This window comes from Mycteria americana, chromosome 20 (assembly GCF_035582795.1).
Source record: "Mycteria americana isolate JAX WOST 10 ecotype Jacksonville Zoo and Gardens chromosome 20, USCA_MyAme_1.0, whole genome shotgun sequence".
NCBI classification, from domain to species: domain Eukaryota; kingdom Metazoa; phylum Chordata; class Aves; order Ciconiiformes; family Ciconiidae; genus Mycteria; species Mycteria americana.
The window spans coordinates 3,643,732-3,668,927 of NC_134384.1; the positions used below are offsets into that span (position 1 = coordinate 3,643,732).

The 25,196-nt window shown below is 60.3% G+C and overlaps 1 protein-coding gene across 2 annotated transcripts in view; it reads right to left on the bottom strand.

Annotated features, from left to right (window-relative positions):
* Positions 1 to 25,196, bottom strand: part of SOX13 (SRY-box transcription factor 13) — a 42,931-nt gene that overhangs the window by 13,076 nt on the left and 4,659 nt on the right. The window contains exon 1 of one of the 2 annotated variants that reach the window (XM_075521848.1): positions 12,217 to 12,347. The exons of the other annotated variant lie outside the window; for it this stretch is intronic. The gene's annotated coding sequence lies outside the window, so the exon portion shown is untranslated. Of the gene's footprint in view, positions 1 to 12,216; positions 12,348 to 25,196 lie in introns of those variants that run through there. 2 annotated transcript variants of the gene reach the window in all.

The window sequence follows — 25,196 nt, forward strand, 5'->3', positions numbered from 1 at the left end:
GACGCTACGGTGAGAGCATCGGCATCACGGAAACTCCCGGGAACGGCGGGCGCAGGAAGGAGCAGGAGGTCACCCCTCTGCATGTGCCACCCCAAGCACCCCACCTTCCACCCAGGTCCCCTCTGTCCCCTCTCCAGCCAGGCGTGGGACCCCCGTCCTGGTGGGCCCCACGGGGAATATCTCCCCCTTCACCCTTGGAAGAGCTCCTATTGCTGCAGCCTCAGCACTGCCACATTACGGCTCTTTGGCGGGGGGAGCATCAATTCTCCGTCTACTAAAGATGAAAAGCAGCAACGCAAGTCTCCTATTACCGCAAGGCACTTGGAAGATTTAACCCTAAAGCAATTACAACCAGCTAGCGTAGCATTTACTAATTCTATCCAAAAAAACCCAACCTGCCTTCTTCAAAGGCCTCCGGGCCATATCCAGGACTGCTAATGAAATGCATATCTCTCTGATGCATGCCAGCAGAGAAGCCCTTCAGAGGTTCAGGGGGAAATCGAATCAATCTTGCTATTCAAAACTTCAGGAGAGAGAGAAAATAACCCGTATTAATCACTAAGTTCACTTAAGTGAACACTTGCAAGACAGGGAGAAAAAGATGAATTCTCGGGCCGCGGCGGGGGGAAGAAGAGGATCTGGGTTGCTTAACAGGGTGGCTGTATGTCCTCCGTCACCTACGGACACCAGGAGACCCCAGCTCTGCGTAGGTTGTCCCAGGGCACCGGCCGATGGCTCGTGCGAGCACTAAGCTCCAGCAGATCGAGTCCTTAGAGGGCAGCTCTGTCCTCAGAGACTCAGCTCTTGCTGTTCTAAGTCGCGGGGAATAATCCCACTTGCCGAAATCCACCTCACCCCCTCGGGGCTTGCGCCCTGCCCCGTCCCTGCAGCGTAGGGCTGTCCCCTGCCTTGGGACCGGCCGGACCCAAGGAGGCGGTGATGGAACCTGGACACGCGGGATGCTCCGGGTGGAATGGGAAAACGAAGCCTCCCATAGTAACGATGAGACGAGCACAAAATATTCCCTGTGGGTACACGGGTCCATTTGACCCAGCCCGGCACACGTGTTAACTGGGCCATGTCCCAGCCTCCTCATGCCCCCTCTTACTAACGATTTCTATCTTACTGCTAACTCCGGATTCACGGTGCTTCTGAGGGGGTTTCTGTCACCGTGCTCGGGTTTCTTATGAGATGGCAGAGGGACACATCACTGCAAAACGCTTTCCTGTCTCGGCGTAAAGGATGCCTGAGCCGCTCCCTGCCCCTGCTGCCCCCCAACACCAGGGCTTTGCTGGGACCCCCCCTCCACCGCCCGGCCGTGCCTCCGCAACCCAAAATCCAGGGATGCCGCCTCTCGTGAACCCAGCTGCGTTAGGATGCAGACAAAAAACAGCCAGTGGTTTTATAACTATCCAAATAATGAAATCAAACACAAAGAGGCAGTCGGATCCTTCCCCGGGTGTAAACTGGCACAGGTCCACCGCCTTCACAGCCACGACCCAAACACATTTTTCCTTCACTGGGATGAGCGATAGGAGGGTTTTAAGTAGGGGAAAAATTAAACTGAACCTCAGGTGGAACTTCCTGGCCACAAGATTTATTAGACGGGGAATGATCTCATCAGGGAAGCGGAGGAAACTCCGTCGCGCTGGAATTATTTAAAACCATGCAAAGCCCGGAGGAAGAAGGCGCGGGAACAATCCCAGCGACAATCCCACGTGATGGCCGGGGACCGCGCTGGTCATTCCCGTTTCCTGGCCTCAAGACTAGACAGTCTGCAGGATGGCTTGGTTTTTTTTCTTCCACTCGATAAGACCTATCAATAAGGAAAAATCTCCTTGCACCGTCTCCGGCTTTGCAGGCAGATGGGTTTCTTGTCCAGGGAAGGTTATGGGGTTGAAAGCATCTTTAAGAAAAGGCCTGGCAGCCCCGGAGGGTGCAGGCGTGCGCAGCGGAAGAAGAGGGTGCTCAGCAGAGGCGAGCGCTTTGCTCGGGTCCGAGCAGCAGCGCGGGCAGGGACGGCCGGGGACAAGCGCTGAAAGAAGAAACTCCCCTTCCCTGCAGGTCTAAACGCTCCGGGGAAGAGCGCAAACCCCACAATCTTAATATTTTCAGAGACCCCCTTCTTATTGCATCCCTCTCCCCTGCCCTTCCTTTCTTCCCCGCATTACAAGCCAGTGAAACATAGAAATATCACAGCATGTTAACTAGGGAAGATGCAGGGGAAGCAAGAGGAGGGAGGAACTCTGAAGAACGGGTGTTTACTCTTTCTCTCCTTTTTTCTGCATCAGAAATAATTTTTTAAACAAGTTTCCTCCGTCGCGCAAGGCTTTGCCTGGATGCAAAAAAAGGGTGGCAAAACCTAAGCCTTTACACCCAGCACCCGGGGTGGCAGGATCAGGCCCATGGTCCCACTGACGCCAGAAGCGGCCGACAGTCCCCGGGGTGGCGGGGGAGCTGCCAGGTCCCGGGGACCCGGTGCAGGTCCTTGGGGCTGCTCCCAAACCCCCTCCCACCACGCCAGCACAGGCATCGGCTTGTTCCATCACCCCACTCAATTTAACCGATTTGCATCAATCAATCCATTACGGGAAAGAAATTTTTAAAAATCAGCAAACTCAGAGCAAATAAAGAATCCCCCCTCATCCCCCCATAGCGGGAGGCCACCAGAGCCAGGAGGCGAAGGACGGGGACAACTCACCCAGCCCCGGAGGGTCGGCACGGCGATGCCGGCACGGCGCGGCACGGCGAGGGAGCGCGGTTAGCGCGTCTCCCTCCTTTTCTTCGCAGTTTCTGTCCTCCCCTCACCCAAAAGCGGCCCTCGGGCTTATCGGGGAGGCCAATCTCGGTGTCGTTTTTGTGTAATTGCACTCACTCAGCGTTTCCAGGCAGAGCGGAGGGCACGTTTGACTCGGCTGCTTCGTAAACAATACTTTCCTATCGCATGACGGAGGGGTGAAGACATCTGACCCTTTTCCTCTCCTGCTTAGAAAAAAAAAAAAAAAAAAAGACACGAGGCTCACGCGCCTCGACAGTGATCTGCCCTGCACCTCCCGGGCCGGGGCTCCAAGGAGGGCAGAGCTTTTCGAACCCTTTTTCCACGCACTGCGCCATGAGGGACCCACGGGTGAGGTTTGTGGCACGTAGGACTTGCTGCTATTTCGGCACAGCCCCGCGGTCCATCCCAGCGACATCCCATGGCATCGGCTGGTGTCCGTCACCCCCTACCTTCGTTGAGCTTCTCGTGGCATTTTACACCTTCCACTAATGTCATTATTCTTCCGGCCGCCCCCAGGCTTTGGGGGGCTTCTCTTTAGGGGGGGGACCATCCCATCTTGTTTGCACTCATGTTTTCCCAGGTGAGCCGGGCATACACGTGAGCACCGAAAGGATGCTCGGAGCCAGCCCTGGCACCTCTCACACATGGCACCCAAGCCCACGGTGGCAGCCGAAAATCATGGGGCCGTGCTTCCGCCTGCAGTGCCCCATGCCCTGCAGCAGCAGCGCCCCGGAAACCTTCGGGGTCCCTTTGCACAGGATCCTGAGCTGCAGCAAACAGGTCCCTCTGCCCGAGCTGTTGCGTGCTCGGACGTGGAGGTACAAAGGCACCGCGGAGCCACTTCGCCCTCCCCAGCTGCTGCCCAAATTCGGGGCAGGGGGGAGCTCCAGCTGCTGGGGCCGCTTGACATTTCAGCAACAGATATTTTTTTTCTGCTGGCACGACGGGAGCTGCCCCACGAGCCGCCGGGGCCATCGTCAACCTCCCTCTGAAAGAAAAGGCAGCCCGAAGGACGGGTGCTCGGTGCCAGTAACTGTCCATCATCTGCCCCAAATCATCACACCCTTACTAATGGCAATCCTGACTCCGCTCCTGCTGTGCTTCGGCTCAGAAGAGTCATGGCTGGCTGAGTCTGGATGAAGACCCCCAAGGAAAACACTTTCAGCCTGACTTCTCCCCCTTATTAGTGTAAGCCGCGGTCACTTTGATGGCGTTACCCCTGATTTAGGGTGCGGATTCAGGCTCCCGTGTTCACGGCTCGGGAGGTAGCTCATCCACCCGTTGCTCTGTGCCCCGCGGGCGAGCCAGAGCACCCTGCAGCAGCGGCAATGGGGCTCGCAACCGGCATCGCCTCCCAGGGCCGGTGGTCACGTTAACCGGGCAGGTCTCACATTCGCAAGAGAGAAATCGCAGGAGGGAGCGGGGAGGTCTGGTTCGTGCCATTTTTATCACTACCATTATTTTGGCTCAGGGAGAGACCCCGGGCTCTGGGAGGTGGGGGACACCCCACCACCCATCCCGCCGCAGGACCCAAGGGATCCGGCAGCAGCAACCCTCCAAACCACGACCATCCTGCAAGGCTGGGTTCGCACCTCACCCTTCCTCTCCCCTCTTGCTTCGGAGGAACTAAAACCCATGAAATCCTGGTCACGCAGCGGCTCCCGGCTAGGCTCCTCTCCTCCGGGGAAGCAGAGAAATTTGGGAACAAGCTTTTACTGGCCCTGCCGGGATAGTTTTCATTGCACAACAAAAACACAGCACAGACAAGGGCTGAGGCGCTCCAGGAAGAAGCTGTCAGCCCTCCCCATTTGCAAGGGGGTGTCCAGTTGCCCCCAGCCAGCCCAGGGCTCCCTGCCTCCCGCAGCACATGCCAGCGCACAAGGGGCTCTTTGTGCCCAGTGGCACCTGTCCCCCCCTCCCCGTATCCTCATTTCCCCTGGGGTCCCCGAGCCCGCTCCCTCCAGCGAGGGGCTTTGGCAGCTTCTGCCTCCACGTGCCGCGTCCCGGCGCGCTCCCCTGCACGGAGCTGCGGGCAGGCACAGTTGCTCTGCCTGCACACACGCGTGCGGGCAGGCACACGCAGGCAGGGACACGCACCCCGCTGCGCCGTGCACCGCTTGTGTGCCGCGGGGTGGGTCTCGGGCAGCATGGGGAGGACGAGAAGGACCGGAGGCGTTTTCATGCCGCCCTGGCAAAGTCACACGTGGCTGCTGGAGCCGTGCAGCTGCTGGGCTGACGGGAGCCCCACGGGGACGGGTCAGCCTTGTTTTGCCCCCCTAAATGAAGGAAGGAGGAGGGCTGTAAGGGAACACAGGGCTGTGGTTTGCAGCCTGAGGTGCTCACGGGCAGCGTTGGCTTCAAGCGCTCACGCAGCTCCTGCTGCGCGTTCCCCTGGGCTGTGCCGCTTGCACCGAGAGCCACGTGCAGTACCCAGCCCCCAGTACCCAGCCTTGCTTGAAAACACACACATGCACAACCCCTCCCCTGCAAAAATGCGCGTTCCCCAAGCCAGTTCCCAGGATGGACCCGCAGACCCGAGGCAACGCAGCAGGAAGGACTGGGCACGGGAAGCCCAAAGGCCAGTGGTGCACCCGGAGACCCCAATCACAGCCCAAGAACCTCCAAGAAAGGCAGATACTGCTCTGCCTCTGCCCATGCTGCAGCCCACGCAGGTACGGATGGGTCCTCCAGCCTGCCCGGGGGTAGGTGCCCTGGGGACCTCCCCCAAATTAACCCTCCAGCTCCTGAAATCCCTGCGTCGTGGCAAAAAAAATGAGCAGGCAAGGTCCCAAGCAGCTGCCTCTCCTGCCTGCAGAGCTGCCCACGGGTGGCTGCGCCCACACAGGGCCACGCAGCACAGATTGGCGAGGGTAACCCCGCCAGCCCTGCCCAGCCCTGCCCGTAAATCCCCTCCTGCAGCCCCTGCCCCAGGGGACTCGCTTTCCGGCTGGGCGTGCAAGGTAGAACAATAGGGCCAAGCCCTCTATTGTTCCAGACAAAAGATAAGCCGGGCTCTGGCATTCCCCTCCGCCCTCGTGGGCAGGCAGGCAGGCAGCAGGCAGGGCTGCCACGCTGGGCCAGGGCAGAGGTTTTTCTAAACCCTTCCCACATCAGCTCACCTTTAGCAGGTGAACCAGAAGGGCTGCTGGAGGGGGTGGGGGGGGGGGTCACCCTCCTGCCCCGCTCGGAGCTTGCACACCCGTGTACACACACCTCATCCCCGCAGCCACGCTCATCCGGCTCCGCAAGCTTTGTCCCAGCTCAGCGTGGTCCCCAGTTTCTGCTGCAGTGGCCTCGGGCACCCACGTGTCCCCAGTGTCAGGACACCAGGGATGAGCTGTGGGCTCAGCGCCTGCCCAGCCTCTTTACAGACCCTGGTTCTGTCCTCTCCCCACCCCAAGCTCCTCTCTGCATCCCGCAGGGACACGGTGGGGACCCTGCCAGCCATGGGGCAGTGGCAGGAGGGATGTGGGTTGCCCAACACTGGGGGCTGGCTCCCTGGTGGCCTCGCTAGCCGGCGTGGGGAGCAGAGCAGACGTGCAAGCCCCGGACTGCCTGCCCTGCACACCCCGGCACGTCCACTGCCGTCCGACCCGCACCATCACCTAGCTCTGCTTTTTCAAACAAGTGGTTTTCCTGGCTCTGAACAAGGCTGCAAACCGGAGCTGCACTGTGCTAGCAACACCCATCCAGAACAAGGGAGGAAGACTACAGGGGATGAGGGCTCTCGCTGCAAACCCACACACACCCAGGCACCCAGGTTGACTTTTATGCCCGAAGAGTTTCAATTTCGGGCTCTCGCCCAGCAGCGGCGTGGGCCCCAGAAGCAGGGGAAGGCGGCAGCCCCAGCACCGCGGCGGTGGCAGAAGTTGCCGTGTGGTGCTGGCAGTGCCGTCGGGTATTTCTGTCTACCTGCTTCTACATCTCTTCTTTCTCCTGTTAGACTCTGGCTCAGCCCAGCTCGCGATAACCCCATTTTGCATGGGCAAAGAGGATCGAATACCCCCACTGGGCTCGCTGCTGCCCCATGTTCTTTTAATTCTCTTTGCGATATTTAATTTCTAATCTTATCCTCTTTCCTCCCAACAGACAATAAACTGCCACGAGCTACCTTCACCAGGCAGAATTAAAAAATAATAACTCAGGCCAGCAGATTTTGGCCCGGGCTAGTGGGTGCTCGCAGGGGTCTTCCAGGCAGCTTTAATGATGAGCCCCATTATCTTGTTCCTCTCTGATAAGACACCCGGGGGTTCGTGGGGGGAGGCTGCCCGGCCTCTGCAGCCACCAGACTGCATCTTTTATAACGGTCACATGCCTCGAGCAGGCCTGGGTGGTAATGGAGCATTAAATTATGGAGAGGCAGAATTTCAAATATTTCAGATCCATCTCCCAATTTGCATTCTTCAGCTGAAGGGCTGCAAGCAGGAGCGGGACAAGAAGGCAGGGAAGGGAGCTTCCCTCCAGTACAATGTTCGCAGAAGTAGCTTTCCCCTTGAAAAACAACGCATTTGAGCTATAAGCAGCCGCAGAGCCATTCGGGGTCCAAGGTGCTGGCGGGTGCTTGGAGACGAAGGGGACGAGCCTGTTTCAGCAGTGCCCCTACTGCTATCCTCCACTTCAACCATGTGCTCCAGCACACTTGTATAAATGCTTTGTTGAGGCAGATTCAGCCGCTGCATCCCCTACTCATACTTTTACGGACCTATCTGACGCACGCCAGGGCCCCGCACAGCCAGCCGTGCCCCCCACACCTCCCCAGCCTCCCTCCCCGCCAGCGCCGAGCTGGTGGGACTGGGCAGACCAAGGGCCCTTGTTCGGGGCTGGAGCGATTCCAGCTTGGGACATGTGGTCCTGGAGCAGGTGGACGTGGAGTGGGAGGGAGGGAGGGAGGGTGGGCTTCCAAGCAGCAGAAAATTTTCCAAAAGTTGATGCCTTGGACCCTGCCAACTTTCCTCGCGCTGGAGGAGCCCACGCACTTCTCAGCCGTGCACAAGCAGCACCCAGCCGTGGGGAGCTCCCCAGGGGCACGGCACGGCCAGCAGCAGCTCTACCCAAGGGAGCGGATTTGGCTCCTGAAGTTACTCCCCAAAAGGCGCAGGATGGGGTAAAGGCACCGAGATATTTTCCAGCAGAACTGTCATAAGCTGCACTAATTTACTTCCCTTTTGCATGTTCTTTACTGGGTTAAAACGGGGCGGAAATTAGTGATGCATCATGCAAAACTTTTGAGTGCCCCAAATCTTCCTCCCCGCAGTGCAATGAAACCAAAACCTCCACAAATTTTGTGAAAAATAAAGCAGCAGAGCCTAGGATAGCCCAGCCCTGGCTGGTCAGGGGTGGCCACGATGCTGCAAGGGACCCCCAGCCGGGGAACGCCTGACCCCGGGGCTGCCCGTCTTTCTGGGCTCTCCCTCCTGCCGAGCACAACTCCTCCATCAGCCCCGCTGCCAGACCGGGCTGCTGTCAGATGCATAAAAAGAGGCAGCTTTGACCCATCAGTATTTTCTAGCTGAAGGAAAATGAAAATATTTCATTACTAGTTCCCAGTTTGTAGCGATGCTACGTTCAGCAGCGCGGCCGCAGGAGAGAACAAAAGAGGCCAGCCGGCTTTCTCCACGGCATCGCAGGCTGTAGGTAGCAACTGCCCTGCCTGCGAGTGGATTTTTTTTTTTAAATAAACGCATTGTTTTAGGAAAATAAGCAGTACATAGTTTATTAGCATGGCTGGGAACTTCCAGGGTGTAAAAGCAGAGCAGAGCCGTACTGAGAGCGCGTCCCTACAATCGGTCGCAGCCGTCTGTTAAAGGTTGTCGCTTCGGTAATAAAAGCTTTTCTGAATTCTGCAATTACACGTGCACGCACAAAGCCGGCCCGACACAAAACCACGGTAAGTGTTTACAATGGGATAAAGCTGGAGCAAGCAGGAACGCGGCTTCGCGGTGGGCAGACAAAGCGGGGCTCACCGCACCCCGCACTGGCTCGTGCGGGACGGCAAGCAGCCACGGGCCGTGGGCTCACGGGCTGTCCTGCTGCTCTGCCGGCCCCAAGGCTCCCCGACCCAGCCCGATTCGCTGGGTTTGCAGTAAGGGACCCCCAAAAGCAGAGCCACCAGCACTGCTGCGACGCCAGCACCACGCCAAAATCCTTCAAAGTTTGCGTGGTTTCATCATATGCCGGAGAACGGGCGGGATCCCCGTGCGCCGAGCACACGGGAGGGCTGGGGACAGCATAGGTGACCCCGTTCCCCCAGCAGCGAGCGAAGCATCCCGTGCTGTTCACTGCACAGCCCGCTGTATCCCGCAGGGATTCGCTCCGCCACCCTCGCCTGCTCGCCAGCAAACTTCCAATACCTGCAGCGCCAGCCCCCTGCGGCCCCGAGGATGCTCCGTCCAGGGGACACCGCTCGGACCCGCGCCCCAGCCCGCCTGCGGCACTCTGCAAGCCTGGGAGCAGCAGGCACGCAGCCCCCCGTCATCTCCCCCCAAACCAGCCCTAACCGCTCACCTGGGGAGTGCAAAGCACACTGCTACCAGGTCCCAGAGCCACCCTACGTCCCCGTCCCCCGACCCGCTCACAGGGTGCGTAACGGCTGCTTGGCCCCAGCGAGTCTCGGTTCCAGGAAGGCGACGGGCAGCGAGAGCAGCCGGCTCGGGCAAGCGCCTGGGGAGCCCACCAGCAAGTAATGAATGTAAAAATAAACCCACTGAAAGACTAGATTTACTGTGCTTCTGTGTTCCCTGCACGGAGAGGAAAAAAAAAAACCTTCCTCTGCATCCCATGAACGAAATCAAAACCCCTCTAGCACATAACAAGTTTACGATCTGCTCCATCTTCCCTACGGCCTCGTGTGCCAGGGCACAGCTCCCCCGGCACCCCCACGGAAAATGGACATTTCGGCAAGGAGACAAAAAGTCCAGCTATTCCCCCCGGGACATCTTGAACCCTGGCTGGAACAAACTTCGCTCGTCAGAAGGACTTTCTGGGGGGGGCAGTTTGGGTGCTCCAATTTGGTAGAGGTAAAAAAAGCAACACGGGCACGCCGGAGGAAAGGAGCTCCCCGATGGCACAAAGAGCTTCGCATCGGAGACGAAAAAGGATTTTTAAAGATTTGGGATCTCTGCTCCTACCTATTACTCTGCTCCAAAGGGATTTTGCCTCCTGCGCGAGATGCCAGGTCAGACGCCAAGGGCGAGCCCCCGGCCCCGTGGGAGGGCAGCCCCGGCAGCGGCTCTGCCAGTCGTGAGTGAAACAAATAAACAGCACGAAGGGAGATGCTGGTAAAAATGTGTCACTCGCAAATGATTTAGAAAACTGTCTTTAGCCTGCCCACGTTTGTCAAAGGACAGCAGCTATTTTTAACACAAAGCCTCTGAAATCGCAGGCTTTAAAAAAAAAAAAAAAAAAAAAAGTACTGTATCAGTGTCAACAGAATGGATTCTGTTCAAAATTAAATTGAACTAAAAGGAAATTGCATGAATTACAAACACGAGTTATTGGCTCAATAGGAGAGTAACTGAGTGATATTATCTGGTCTGTGCTATGGAGAAAATCACATTAGCTGAGCTAATGGTCCTTTTTCACTCCTAAAATCTATTACTCCAGATTTGCTTTGGAAGTCAAGTGTTTTCCATGCTGAAGGTACCTCACAAGATGTAACTGAGACTCGAACAATATGAGGCCACGGTCTGTAATTTTTCCTGGGCAGCATCCCTCACTGGCACCGAAACCCCTGCGTAAAACACTGGAAATCATTAGGCAGAGGTGGAAAGAAGCAAAGCTTTGCATTTATTTGTGCATTTCACATGAAAACCTCTCCTTTACAGCTCCCTGGGAGATGCATCTCTTGTTTTTTTTCTCTTCCGCCACTAACTTTGTCGGTGTTTAACTGCAGATGTCCCGGGGGTGAGCGCCCAGCTCTGTACAGGGGCTGCGCTCCATCACCCTCCTTGCTGCTCCCTGAGCCGAGGTTTACCAGCACCCGGGCGGGTGAAATCCCCCAACCCCCCTGCGGCTGCACCCACAGCCCCGCCAGCCACCCTGGCACAGCACCCTGGGGCTGCCAGACGGCTGCGGGACCCCACGGCACAAGCCCCGCTGCCGGGAGGGCTCCGCTATGCAGCAGCTTCAGCCCCCAGAGACCCAAACCTGCCCAGGACGGGTCGGACACGCAACTTCGAGGCGTGGGCAGGACCCGCCATGGCTGCCTGGGAAGACGTAATCTCAGTGACAAGGTTCATCCGCTCTTAGGTCCCAGCGAGCGACGCAGTTTAGTGCCGACCCCGGTCCCAACCCTCTCGCTGGCCATGAGCTACGGCGATGCTGTCGCTGCGGTTTGTTAGGACAACCCCAGCCCCTCTTGGACAGACAAACATCCGTGCGTGGCACCGCTGGCAAGTTTTCCTGCCCGGACCCCGTGCCTGCTTCCCGATGGAGATGGTGCTGCGGGGACGCGGATGTCCAGGGCAGGCTGGAGCAATGACCTCGCCTCTCGCCACCGAGCGCACCTCGAAAAGGCGGTGGGAGACACATGACAGGGCAGGAGTGTCCCATCCGTCCCATAGTGCAGCGGGGGACAAGGGATGGGGACCCCAACCCCTGAGCGCCGCAGAGTCATGAACACCAGCAAACAGCCCCGAGTCCTGCGGACACACGCGTGTGCCGGGGGCCGGGAGCGGCAGCCGGGCCCTGTGTCCGTCTGTGCTGGCCCGCGGTGTCTGTCTGTGCTGGCACAGCGTTGTCTGTCCGTGCACAGTGTCTGTCTGCGCTGTGACCCCCCCCAGTGCCGTGGCTGGGGGGGGGGGGGCTGCCCCGCTGCCCCCGTATCCCCGACCCAGAGCACCCAGGGGGGGCCGGGGCTGTGTGCCCGGGACAGGGGGACGGGTCCCACCCGGAGCCACGGTGACCGGCGGGAAGGGGCGAGAAACCTTCCCGGGGTGGGTGGGACGAGGGTCCCGGGGAGGGGGCTTCAGCGGGGCAACCCTTGGTAGCCAGGTCAAGGATCGGCGGGGGGATAGGTCGCCCATGAATTAACCCCTTGCCTGCTGGCCCTGTGCCCCCCCCCCCCCCCAAGGCTTAACCCCTTGCCTGCCGGGCTCTCCCTCGCCCCGGCACGGCTGCCGGCGCGGGGGGGCTCTCGGAGGAGAGTTTGCAGCCCCTGAACTTTGCAGCGGGGACGGGGCTGTGCGGGGGACGGGCCCTGCACTCCCCTTCCCCTTTTTTCCTTCTGCTGTTTAAGCAAAGGGGCTTTGGGGGGGTCCTGCCAGCCGGCCCCCCCGGCCCCACTCAGCCCAGCCGGAGTCGGGGACCGCGACCCGAGCGGATGCTCGCCGCCCCGGGAGGATGCTCGCCGCCCCGGGGCCGTGTCGGTAGCCCCCCCGGGCAATGCCCGTGCCCCCCCGCCGGGCCGTGCCCCCGCCCGTGCCCCCGGCCGCACTCACGGCTCCGCCGCGCTGCAGCGCTGCGCCCCGGTCCCCGCCGCCGCTGTCGGTGCTGCCGCCGGTGCCGGTGCGGGCTCCGCCGCCGCGCCCGGCTCAGGTCCGCTCCATGTCCCCAGCGCCTCCGGTGGGAGCTGCCCCGGCGCCGGGCGGAGAGAGGGAGCGAGGAGGAGGAGGAGGAGGAGGAGGGGAGGAGGAGGAGGAGGAGGGACACCGGTCCAGCCAGCCAGCAGCCGGCTCCGGGGCGGCCCCTCTGCCCCGTCCCCTCCCCTCGGGACCCCCTGCCCCGCTGGGGGACCCACGCGTGACACCGCCGGGAGCCCGCGGACTGCTCCCACCCTCTCCCCTGGAGTCCTGTGGCGGGGCCGAGACACCCCCAAAGACTGAGGCACGACTCGGAGGAGTCCTGGGAGGCACCCCGGGACCCCCCGGCACCCCCCGGGACCCCCGTCCGTGCAGGGACCGGTCCTAGCCGGTCCCAGCGAGGGGCTGGAACGATGCCCGGCTTGCAGAGAGCACAGCCTGCAGCTCCGAGGGGAGCCCCAAAACCACGGCACGCCAAGTGCCAGACCCCCAAAGCCCGGCTTCCAGCCTCTCCTCCCCACATCACCCCCAATTTTTGCTCCTTTGCCCAAACCACCACAACCAGCCCAGAGCCACAAGCCCACCATGGCTTTGGGAGACAACGTTGGCACAGAGCAGGGAGGGCAGCGGGCAGCCAGCCGCCCTCCAGCCGGACAGACAGACAGACAGACAGGCAGCATTCCTGCACATGGGATGGGGGGACCACACGCTCGTGCTGTTGGAACGGGTAACCAGGCCGCCGAGGAGCTCACCCCGTGCCCCGCATCCAGCACCCCACGCCCAGCATCCCACCAACGGCTGGGCCAGGAATGCCATCACCCGCCTTCCAGAAGGAAAAAAACCGCTTAATTCAGAGCAAAACGGTACTCCAGCTGGAGAGCGAGGGGGTTGGTTTGGACAAACAAATGTTGACAAACAGTCTTTTTTGTATAATGAAATCTTTAAAATGTCATGTCAACATTGAAGGAGAACTGTTTACGTTTTACCAACGGGGAAAATTCCCATTGACTCCAAGCCGTTTCCTCCCCCACACTGTCATTTTCTTCCATGGGAATTTTTTTTTTTCCAAACATTGTTTTCACCCAGTCCCAGGAGCAGAAGACAAGAGCTCGGGCTCCTGGGACTCCCGGCTCCTCCAGCCGCCACACACTAACTGGGAACATGGGGTTTCTGGAGGGGTTTGGGCACCCACACCCCATATCCACCCCAACACACAGCCCCCCCTTGCTCTGTGCCCATCACACAGGAATGCGGGGAGCTGGGCAGAGCCAGGCAAGAAGTTATCTCAGAGGGTTTCCCATCTGGCATCTTCACCCAGAGGATTAAGCACGAAGCACAACAGCGTTTAGAAGCCAAAGGCGGTGAGTGGGCTGCACCCACAGACCCCAAAATGTAAAGGAGCTCAGTGATACATGTTCCCATTTCACAGATGGAGAAACTGAGGCCCTGAGAGGACACGGCATTCCCGGGGCCGTGCAGCAAGTACTGAACCTCCAGCAGGCCAGGACGCAAAGGCAGCTCCCCATGTGCCAGCCAGTCCCCCCCAGCCCCTCTGAAGCCCCCTCCCCAGTTGGGGGGACCGGCTGCCCCCAGTGCCATCCCATGCACGGGCAGTGCAGGCAGCCTCATGCACCCACCAAAGCCGCTGGCCCCTCTCTGCCGGCGCTGCCGGCTGCCAACGCTCCCACCCCCCGGCTTGGGAGAAGACCCCGAGAGGTCACGTGAGGGAGACGGTTATCTATCGGTGGCCAAGCGAGCGCTGAGCATGCCAGCGAGCCTGTGGCGACCTCCGCACGCTCCTGGGGCTGCGGCTGCCCCAGCAAGGCCCCCCGAGCCTCTCCGGGGGCAGGAGGAGGCGGGAGGTGCATCCCCCAAACTGGACAGGGAAACAATTAACAAAGGGAACCAGGACCTGCACAACTGAGCCAAAAAAAGGGAGCGGGAGCTTTGTTCGGGTCGTCATAGCAACAGCCAGGCCGGAGCAGCAGCCACGGACTTTCACTTTCCTTTCCTTCCTCCCCATCCCCGGTGGCTGTGGTGGCCATGGTGGCCTTCCCTGCCCCGTGCCTGGCAGGTCCCCCCAGCTGGTAGCCACACTGCGGTCCCCTGGGTCCAGCATCACCTCCCAGATGGGTGCCAGGAGAGGAGGTGGTGGCCCAACTGCCCATCCCCAGGTGTCACCACCCATGCATCCATGGGTCCTGTCCCCACCCTGGCTCTGCTCCTCCCCATGTCCTCCTTTGAGCCACACTACCTCCACCTGCATCTCCTCCCCAGCTCACTGCGAGGCATCCCCAGGACCCATGGGTCAGCCCCAGGACGTGCTGGGTATCCCCAGGACCACGGGCACAAGGTGTCAGGATGGACGTGATGGTACAGAGACAGCCCCCGTCCTTTCAGAGGGGCTCGCACGGGGCCCGCTCAGCTCCTGCTCCATCTCTCCCTACCTGGCTGCACCCGGGCGAGCAACCAGGGCTGCTCCCACCCTGCGATCCCTCCCCTGGCTTTCTGCTTCCCTCAGCAGAAGGAAGCCGGGACAATGGGTGGAGGGACGAGGAAAGCTGGTGGGGGCAAAGATCCCGCTGCCGCCAGCGCAGGGGGCACGGAGGGGAAAGGCACGGCCAGCGCTCGCCTTCCTTTTCCCAAGCCCCCCACCCTGCTGCGGAGCCTGCGGTGCCGCTGGCCGCAAGAGCCGTGCCTCCTGCTTTGTGCTGGCTGCGAGTTCCAGCCTCTCGATCGCAGGATACTGGTGACTGAGTCATGGAAATGGTTCAGACAATGGCTTGGCCCCTTTATAACTGGCCGGAGGGGGCAAAGCAGGGAGAACAAATCCGACCTTGCTTCCTGCGCGGAAGCGGGCCCATTGTTTGGAAATGGGCATGTGCTTTGCTCCTCACCAGCCTGGGAAAGCTGCAAAGCGATTGCTAACGGGGAGCAAGCTGCGTGGGTCCCGCCAGCTGCCCCCGTGGCTCCCCACCTCATGCGCTGCCTGTGAAAATCTAGGGAAGACGTGGATGAAGGCGATGCCGTTGCCCACGAGGTCTCTGCCACCCCACACCCCCGGCGGCTGTTTGGCCAGCGAGTTGCTCAGCTGGCCCGGGCTGGCGTGGTGGCAGTGCCCGGGCTGGCGTGCTGGCATTGCCCAGGCTGGCGTGGTGGCAGCACCCCAGCGAGCCATGTGCCAGCTCAGCTCCTCGCTGTATCGGAGAGGTCGGGCTCATCGAGCCCCTCTCCTGCCTCCCTTCCCTGCTCCCGTCAGAGCCCTCCTTCGCAGCACGCGGTAGAAGACGGGGTACCGCTGGGCATCTCACAAACACCACTGACCTCACCAAAAAAACCGAGCATGGTGTTACCCTTGCACTGGCCCTGCGGATGTGGAGCAACCCCGAGAAGCAGCCTCAAGGCTTCGGGCGAGCAGCAGCGCAAGCGGGGCCACGGGAAGGAGAGGAGCCTTGGCCATCCGTGGACTGGGGAGAGGATGGGGACCAAACCTTCCCTAGCTCCCGCCTCCAGACCTGCCTCGTGCATCCCACGATAACCCATGCGTGTGGGATGAGGGCATCCCCGCGGTGTCCCTGTCTGCAAGCCAAGTCCTCGCGCTGCCGTGGGGCAGTGGGCGGCCACGCTGCACTTCTCAGAAAGAAGGAGCCGTGCCGGCCTGGCGGAGCAAGCGGAGACACCCAAAAGGGTCCCTTGCAACGCAGCAGACACAGCAACAAGCCCCCAGCCAAGAGGCTCCAAGGCTGGATGCGCCCCGGCAAGGCCAGCACCGCGTCCCCGGCCACGCCACGCAGTGAGAACCGGCTCGCAGGGAGCCGTCCCAGGCACACGCACTGTGGTCTCGCACTGCACACACACACACACGGACAGACAGACAGACATCTGCAGCCCATTAAACCCAAGCTGATACGACAATATTAACAGAGAAGCTCAAACCCTCTGGAACCGTCGCGGCTCTGGGGCTGTCCTCAATTCACCCCGTTGTATCTGGCTCCCGTGGTCCGTAGGGCTGAGGGACGCGGCATGCCAAGGGCCGGCGGCAGGGCTCCGCCAGGGACTTGTCTCGCCCACCCTCTGCACCCCCAGGCGACGGGCAGCCTGTCGTGATGGTCTTGCACCCTCAGGTGCTGCCTTCCCCTGCGTCTGCCTTCCCCGGCAGAGCTCCTACGGTCCCTGCCTGCCCGGCCCCCCCTGCTTTTGGGGCTCAAGGTGGGAACACGGCTGGGCCACGCACACTGAGGGATGATCGCTGTGAAAGCAGCACATCCCAAACCCTCCCCGAGCCGGCAGCTTCTCCCCCTGCTCCCTGCCCGGCGCCTGCCCTCGTGGGCTCCTAGCAGGGTGGTGGGTGAACTCCAGGAATTAACCTACCAATTATTTCCACCCAAACACCACAATTTATCCTGGCCACTTCAGAGGCGTTTCCAGCGGCTGGGAGCTCCGTGCTGCCTTCCTCCCCGGCGCTGGCAGTGCCCGGCTACTGCAGGGAGTCGGGGCTGTGCGAGCGAGTCCACCCACAGTGTAACAGGCTCTAATCTGGGCATAATAAAACCAAGATGTTCCAGGATTGCTCTATGGGGAGCGCACTTGGAGCAGCTCAGTTCTTAGCCAATGCTCAGAGAGAGCTCGTCTGAAAAGCAAAGTAAAATTGAGCAAATGATTCTGCAGGAAAGCAGAGCTGGGGTGGCATGGGCTGAAATCGCAAGTGAACTCCAGCTGGTGCATGAGCAGAAATACCTGGGCAGAACATTTAGAATCGACCAAAATGCTCCCCGTGGCAGGCACAGCACATCATGCTGCGGCTGCAAGCGGTTGGACACTGTGCTAAAATATCCTGCATCCCTTTGCCCCGACCCCCTCCCCGCCCAGCCGCCAGCCTCTGCCGAGGGCGATGTGCCGGTGGCGGAGGGTGGCTTTGGCCAGCACTACCTGCAGGCAGGACACGGAGGAGATGCCACCACCCGGCTCGTGGGGAAGGTGTGCGGCCAGGGCAGGTGATGGAGAACAGACCTGGGTCCGGGGCCGCATTTTGGGTCTGGAAGAGGGATTTTCAGAAAGCCCCCCTCCCTGGCTGCCCGAGACCCTGCCAGATTGGCACCTCCAAAAGACACTGAAATCACCTGCCGCTTCCGAAGCCATCGCAGCTACAAGCAGCCAAAGCACCCCAGCTCCGGCGGGGCTCCCGTCCACCGCCACCGTCCTCAGCCCGCGCCGGCTGCCTAACCCCGGGGGTACCCGCCGCATCCCCCTGCAAGGCGGCACGCGTAACACAGCCGGACCCGTGCGTGCCAACGGCCCTGCCAGGGACTTTCAGCTCCAAACAAGGATTCGACGGGGAGAGGAAACAAAGCAGCATCGCATCTCTGTAACTCTCTATTCCCAACCTGAATGCCGCTGTTGTTTTTAATTCAGGCGATGCGAATCGTCCTCCCCGCAGCACAGCCCAGCAGGCTGGACCAGGCTAGCCACACACGCAGCACCGGCCCACGGCTCCTCTCCTACGGGAAAGCCACGGGGCGGGGAGGACGCAGCCGGCCTGGCAGCCTCCCCGGAGCACCCCCAGCCGTCCCCACGCCACGGGGCTGGGGCGGCAGACGGGGCAGGGGGCCGCGGCTGGGTGGGGAGCGCAGAGGGGCGATGCGGGCAGGCCGCGCCGGGGGGACGCGTGGGGCCGGGAGGGGCCGGCCGGACCACACAGCGGGACAGGAGGGGGCCGCGGCCGGAGCGAAGCTGTGTCCCCAGGCTGCTGCCGACCTCCGCGCAGCACCCGGGACGGCACAGCGCCGGGGGGGGCGGGGGGGGGGGCCGAGCCCGTCGCCTGCGTTCAAAGGCCACGTTGGGCTCCCGGGGCCTCCGCTCCCAGGCTCCGGCGTCCTCCGCCAGCCCGGCTCCGGCGGGGACCCGCGGCACCGCCCGTGCCACCCACCTCCCGCCGGGCCGGGACCCTCCCGCTCAGCCCCGACAGAGGGGCTTTTCTTGTCCCCTGCCTTTGTTTTCTATTTAGTGCTTTTGTTCTCCCCTCTTTGGTCCTTTGTTCCAGCTTGTCCTTTGTTCCGACGCCTTTGGTTTCTCTTCCCTTTGATGCTTTGTCACTCCCTTCATCTTGGTGCTTTTCTTTCCCCGGGTTTTTAAGCTGGCGGTTGTTTTCTCTCGCCGCTCTGTGCTTGGCATTTTTATCCTTTCTCCTGCCTGGTCCACTCCTCGGGTCACATGGGCCCGGCCCGGATTGTCTTCAAATCCCCATTTGTCTTGTTTTGGTGCCTGGATTTCCCTGCCTTTATGTCCTTTCTTAAGAGACTCTTAGCGATTTCTTCTCCTCTGTGAGGAAAGTAGGGGGGGGTCGGGGCTTAATTAATTAGCGAGTGTAATCTTTAGATGCGTGGCACTGCAGGACGTGTGGAGCATCATTATTATTGTCATTAGAATGTTAAGGGTTAGCGAGGGTTTAAATACCAGCTAATTGCAGCAAAGAGCTCCAACTTCGCAAAATTATATCAGAAAGAGCCAGACTTGTTTTCGCCCACCAGGCTTGGGAGAAGAGAGAAATTCCTAACACAGACGGGCAGGCAGAGGAGGAGCAGAGGCAACACATCCCGGCCCCAGCCCCGAGGGCTGGGTGAGGGTCGGAAAGGGCTGCCCGGAGCAAGGAGGAGCGGGGCTCGCCTCTCCCAAGAAGACCAAAGAGCATCATCCTGCCTCCGGGGAGTTTAAATGCAGAGATTGGTGACTCCCCCGGCGTGGCAGAGCCCGGGGGAACCGGAGACCCAGTGCCGGAGCATGGGCTGCGGGTGCGAGGGCAGAGCTGCTGCCCCGGGGAGGGCAGAGGGGGTTAAAGCCCCCGGGGTTGGCGATTTTTGCTGGTGCCCATCGCACAGCGGGGCCAATGCAGCCTTTGGAAATGGGGACTTGCAAAGGGTTTGGCCTGGCCGAGCTCCTGCTGCGGGCAGGGCAGGACGCAGACCATGGGGCTGCTTCTCCGGCAAGGCACAGAGGGTACAAGGGCTTTAACCTGGGGAGAACAACTGTTCCTGTGCTCGCCTCGACACACAGCTCAGAGCACGTGTACGAACGCAACCGCAAAATCAGATACCGGGTGGTCAGGATTAGGGAACCGTTTTCCTGAGAACAACTTCAATGTAAGACGCTGCTGCTTTGCTTTGATTTAGTGCCCCAAATACTCCCCCCCAGCGCCGTGTCCTCAGCATCTGGTCGTGCTATGATTCACTGGCCGGGCAGGAAAGGGCAGGATGCAACCCTGCTCACCACAGCACTTCCAAGATGTTGCATCGCTCTTGCTCACCACGGTCAAACAAAAGCCGGGATCCATTTTCACGAGCACCAAATCCCCCCCCCCTCACAATACACACCATCCCCGCCACGCAGGTTTAAAGCAGCTGTAGCTGCACAACAGCTGTTGAACGGAGGAAGCAGCCAAACTTAGCAACAGGATGTACCCTCAGATAACGTGATCAATATCAGAAATGCAGCTTTTCAAGCGAGAGCTAAACCCATCTGCTAAAACTGGGTGTCTCAGGAGATTGGCACCGATACAGGGCGTCTTTGACTCTGTCTTCGCAACACCCCGATTTCTCCTCTCCCGAGTCACTTACGGTAACAGGGTTTGTGGCAGCTCGCGGTGGGGCGGTGTAGGAGGGATGGCTTTCCGAGCGTGGGACCAGAGAGGAAAAGGGCACGAGCATGCGAGCGTGCCGGGAGCTCCAGGAAGGGACGGGTGTCTTCTGGGCACATCACTCCCCGCCCAAATGGACGGATCCAGCTGGATCAGAAAGCATCTGGGTGCTGCAGACGGGGTGCTTTGATAACATGCCCTGCAATAAAAACCCCACGTTGTTGGTAAATGCGCTGGTGTGTAACCGCATTAGTGTGACCCCGGGCTCGCAACACAGCCAGCCCACTACCAGGCAGGACCAGACATCGGGAGGCAACTGGGAAGGCCCCAAAGGAGGGTTTTCCAGGCAAGAGCTGGATGAAACCTGCACCAGCTCCACTAAAGCCCACGACCCATCGCAGGCACAGCAAGCGAGCTCTCCATCGCGGGCTGGGAAAGGCTGTCTGATGGGAGCAGCCACACACCGGCTCCCGTGGCACATCCCAAGGGGTTGCCGCTGATTTATGCCAGCCGAGGATGCGGGATGCTGGGGACAGCAATGGACCAGCAACCTGCACAAGCAGGAGACAAGACAGAGGGTGCAGAGCAGAGCCCCGTCCTGCCCCAGCCCCATTAGCCATGGCAGAGCCCAGGCAGCTCCTGCCAGCCCCAGTGTTACAAGAGAAAAGGGGAGCCGCCTGCCCACCCGTTCCTGTGGCTCCAGGTTGTGCAAAAAACGGAGCTTGGTGGTTGGCAGGAAGAGGCTGGATCGGTCGGGGACATTCACCCAGGGCGGACAGACTCTGCTCCAGCAGACTGCGGTATCGGAGCATGGCAGAGCTGTGACCTGCAGATTAACTCCTCCAAACTGTGCCATCGCCTCTACTCATCAGAGCCGGGTGACTCACCCATGGCCATGGAGCAGGGGACGGGTGCGGAGGGATGCCAGGGAGCCAAGCCTGGCAGCAGCCGGGCAGCTCTGCCAGCAGCCGGGGGGGTTCTCAGCCCAGCAGGCACCTCTGTCCCTGCCCGCACACTTCAGAAGTTAAAAACTTAAGTGCTTGAACCAAGAGTAGCTAGGAAAAGCCATCTTTCTGGTTTCAGGTTCAGGTTCAGGTTCTGGTTTCAGGCCTGCAAGTGCAGCTGGCCGAACGCAAAGCTCAGGGCTGGGGTGCCAGCCCTGCCACGGCCGCGGAGGGCCCTTGCAGGAGGTGACATCGGCCGATGCTCGTCCACCAGTGAAGCTGCACCGTCCCTGGCATCGGTGGGTCAGCTCGGCTGGCTCTGCCCACCCACCCCCTCGCTCTGCCCCGCTCTCCGAAGGGCTGAACCTGTTTTTATTACAGAGCTGGCACCGGGAAGGCAAAAAAAAGAACCAAACCCCCCTCATCTCTCTATCTGCAGCCATGCAAGGAATATTGTTCAGTGCAGCACAAAAGCATCCCTGAAAATAGAAGCGCCAGGGCCAGGCCTGCCAGTGGCTGTGTGAGATAACGTCTACTTGCAAACAGTGTGCCTTTGTGCCGCTGTCACTGTCCCCATTGTTCAGGAGCCTATTGCCTCGGGGATATTGTTCCCTTCTTTTGTCTCAGCCCGGCTCCTTTTTGTTTGACTTTACTTACCATTTCATTCCTCTCCTTTGTGCTGGGGTTCTTTCTTTTGTCTCTCTCTCTCTCCCTTTTCTCTGTGTGATTTGTATTTAGCAATTGTTCCCGGCCTGTTGGAAACACAATGTACTCCGGGCTCTTTTCTCTCCTCCATTCATTACCTATTCAGGTGGGTTTGTCTGCCCATAGGTAACCGGGAGGTGCAGGGGCCTCCGGGAGCTCCCACGGGGTGCAGGAGGAGGCTGGCGGTGGCCTTTGGGGAGACCGGGGTCCCCATGTCCCCAAGCCCGGCACCGGGTTCCCTCTGTGACAAAAGAACACCGGGAAAAGGACAAATGGGACCCCAACTCGCCGCTACCCCGCTCTCGGCAGATGAGCCGAGGATGCTGACACAGACACGATGGTGACCATGTGCTACAGCCCCACGCACAGCTGGGGAAGCAGAGGCACGGAGAGGTGCCCGGGTGCAGCACGCCGCTGTTGTAATAATCAAAGGTAAGTATACAATTCACAGAATGTTGATGCTGCTATAGAAATCCATTGTAGAGCCCTACCCTATCTCCATAGGAACTTAGACAATGTACCTTTGTCTAATAAGCAGGATGTGGCTGTCGAAAGCAGAAGTTTAACTGATGTATTACTAGTCTAGTTAGTAAACCATGAAGAACTGCTTCGATCCGCCAAAAAGGTAGGAAACCAGGGGAAAGGTAATCCTGGCAGGGGGAGATCGCGACCACCGACTCACGGCCCCCCGCCCCAATTATACCACCGACTCAAATGATGAAGTTGAAGAAGAACGACTAAGCGCGCGTACTAATTTCCATGCTGGGCGAAGAGATTTTAACCAATCATTTAATAGAAGAATATTGCATATGTATTAGGAAGTTGAATATGTTAATGCTTTGTGTATAAATAAGTGTTAATTTGAAAGCTGGGTGTGTTGTCTTGAGACAGACACCTATATCTGCGCAAATATGCAATAAAATACCTCTGGTCTGTGTGAATATTGGCGTTTTGCACACCGGGTAAATGAACCCCGATTTTTGGGACAACACCGCCTGCTCTGACTCCCAGAGCCAGGATGGGGATCTGAGCCCTGATCCGCACCAGATCCAAGCCCAGCCAGCCAGCCCTGGCCCTGGCAGTCCCCAGTTAATGACAACTTTGGCTCTCCCCCGTCCCTGTCTTTTGGGAGCCAGCGAAGGGACGAGGAGAGCGTTCAACGGCAGGAAACACCAAGGCTGCCTTGCAGCAGCGGTCCCAGTGTCCCCCCAGCATCTCCCCCACGCTGCACGGTGACCGGGCGCCTCTGAGAGGGACCCTTGGGGCTGCAGGGTGGGTACCCCCCCCCCCAGCCACCAGTGCCCAGGGCTGCTGCAGCCCATGTGGCAAAGCAGGGAGGGGATTCACCCCTCTCTCGCTGAGACAGCCCCTGGCAGCTTCTGGGGACCACAGGGAAGCAAAGAGCAGCTGAGGGTTTGATCCTTGGGGATGGCTGGATGCAGCCAGGAGGCAGAGGGAAGAGAGCAGAGGCGTCTGGAAAGCAGCTCAAAGGGCCCCAAGGTGCCCCAGCTCCTGCAGGGTGGTGGGGTCCCTTCGCACCCCATCCCCTCCTCCTGCCTCCATCCCCTCCCGCCTCCTCCCCAGGCCCACCCTGCCACAGAGCATTTGGGGGTGTCTGCATTTGGGTGACGGACCAGGGTGGGCACAGCCGCTGGGGTTGTTTCTAACCCCACGAGGAGGAGGATATACCAGGAAACCTTCAGGGAGTGCCGTGATGGCGAGAGCTGACAAGTGGCCATCCCCGGAGACAACAAAGCCCCGCTGTTCTCCAGGACACAGACCGCATGACCTAACAGGACTTTTCCACCCCTCCCGCTGATGAAACCCCGAGGATCAAAGCCCGCTAGAAGCCTCCTCCTTCTCCTCTCAGGCACAACCCACGCAGACGGGGAGGCCACGGGGACCCCTCGAGACTCACCCCACAAACGAGGGATGGGACCGTGCGGGACGGGATGGGGGGACAGCGAGCAGCAGCGGTGGGTCCTCGGGGATGGCGTGAGCCCCCGAACGCAGACGGCCTCGGGGCCGCGGGACGGGGCTGCGGGGGGGCGTGCCTGGGAATAAAGGGAGCAGACTGTGGTCTATTGTTTCATTGTTATGGCTTCAAAGGACAATGGGGCATTGTTGTCTCTGGGGATCCCATTGTTTGCTTTCGCTGCAGATCCCAGCCGCGCAGTGGATGGAGGTTTCCCGAGGGCCAGGCAGGCTCCGTGTGTGGGACACTAAATAACGAGGCAGGCATGTTTCCTTCCCTGCCCCCTCCCCACCACCCTTCCTAAAAAGGCACGGCACACTACAGCCCGCCTGTGTCCGCACAGGCCAGGGCACGGCCCGGCACAGCACAGGCAGAGGTGCCAGGACCACCCATCCGAGCGGGGAGCACACAGAGAAACCCCCACGCCCCATGGAGATGGGGCGAGAGCAGGGAGGGTTCACCCCGGAGGGGCTGAAGTCGCTGTCTCCATCCCTGCGGACTCCAGAAAACCTGTGCCAGGGCGAGGGGAAAAAACCCACCCAGCGTTTACGGTGGGAGCCAAAGACCCATGTGCTGCCAGTGTTATCCCACTTGTGGGATAACCCCAGCAGCCCTCCACCTCTGTAGCAGAGCAGGATGGAGCTGCTACGTTGCTGCTGGCCCAGGCTCCAGCGGCGCTGGACGGGGCTGTGGCCCCGCTGCCTTCCCGGCGGCATTTGCTGGTGCTCCCCTCTCCGTACCCGCAGGAGCTGCACCGTGGCCGCCTTGCAACATCCCTATGTTTTTGCTGCCTCCTCTCATCACACAGCATCCCCTAAAGACCGACGTCCCCCCGGCGTGCAGAACAACGGGCGTTTGCTGTCATCCGCTGCAAAGCCCGACTTCTCCATCAGTACCAAGGAAAAGGCACTTCGGTACCGTCAAAGGGACTTGGGAAAGGACGACGCAGCCCCGGGTCCTCCCTTCACTGTTTGTGCAGCACCCCAGGCCCAGGACTTATTTGCGTAGCTCCTTCCTATGTAAAAATAAATCTGGGTGCTATGCAAAAGCTGGGGGAGGGGGAAGGAGCAGGGAGCCGTCTCCAGCCCACAGCTGAGCCCTCCGGAGCCTGCCGCTGCCCCGGCACATCAGGCGGTGCGGGAGGTGGGCTGGGAGATTGATGGAGCGGGAAAGAGATATGCTCTCCCCAGAGACACCCTTTCAGCATGAGGCTGCTCACAACAGCTGGGGAAGGGAGTAACTCATCCAGGGAGCCCAGGCGGAGCCCCAGGAGGGGTGCGGGTCCAGGGCTGGGCAAAGCGGCGCTGGCAAGCTCAGCTGGGGGAAGGGGACACCCACCCTGAGGAAACCCCATCAGCCCAGGACAGCTTTGCTGCTGTGCCCCGTCACCACACAGGGAGCTGGGCTCAGACCCTGTGGTCCCCCCCTCCCCAGGGGTCCGACCACCCTCTCGGATAACCCGCAGAGAGGTCCCAGACAAGCTGGAAGAGCTGGCTCGCACAGCCCAGCCCACCACCGCTCCCCCAGCTCCCTGGACCGCAGCCCTCTCACCAGAGGGCTGAGAGGCTGCACAAGGGCTGGGCTCAGATCAGCTGCCGCCCAGCACCTTTCCCCATTGCCCAAATGCACCTTGGTGCTGCGGGGA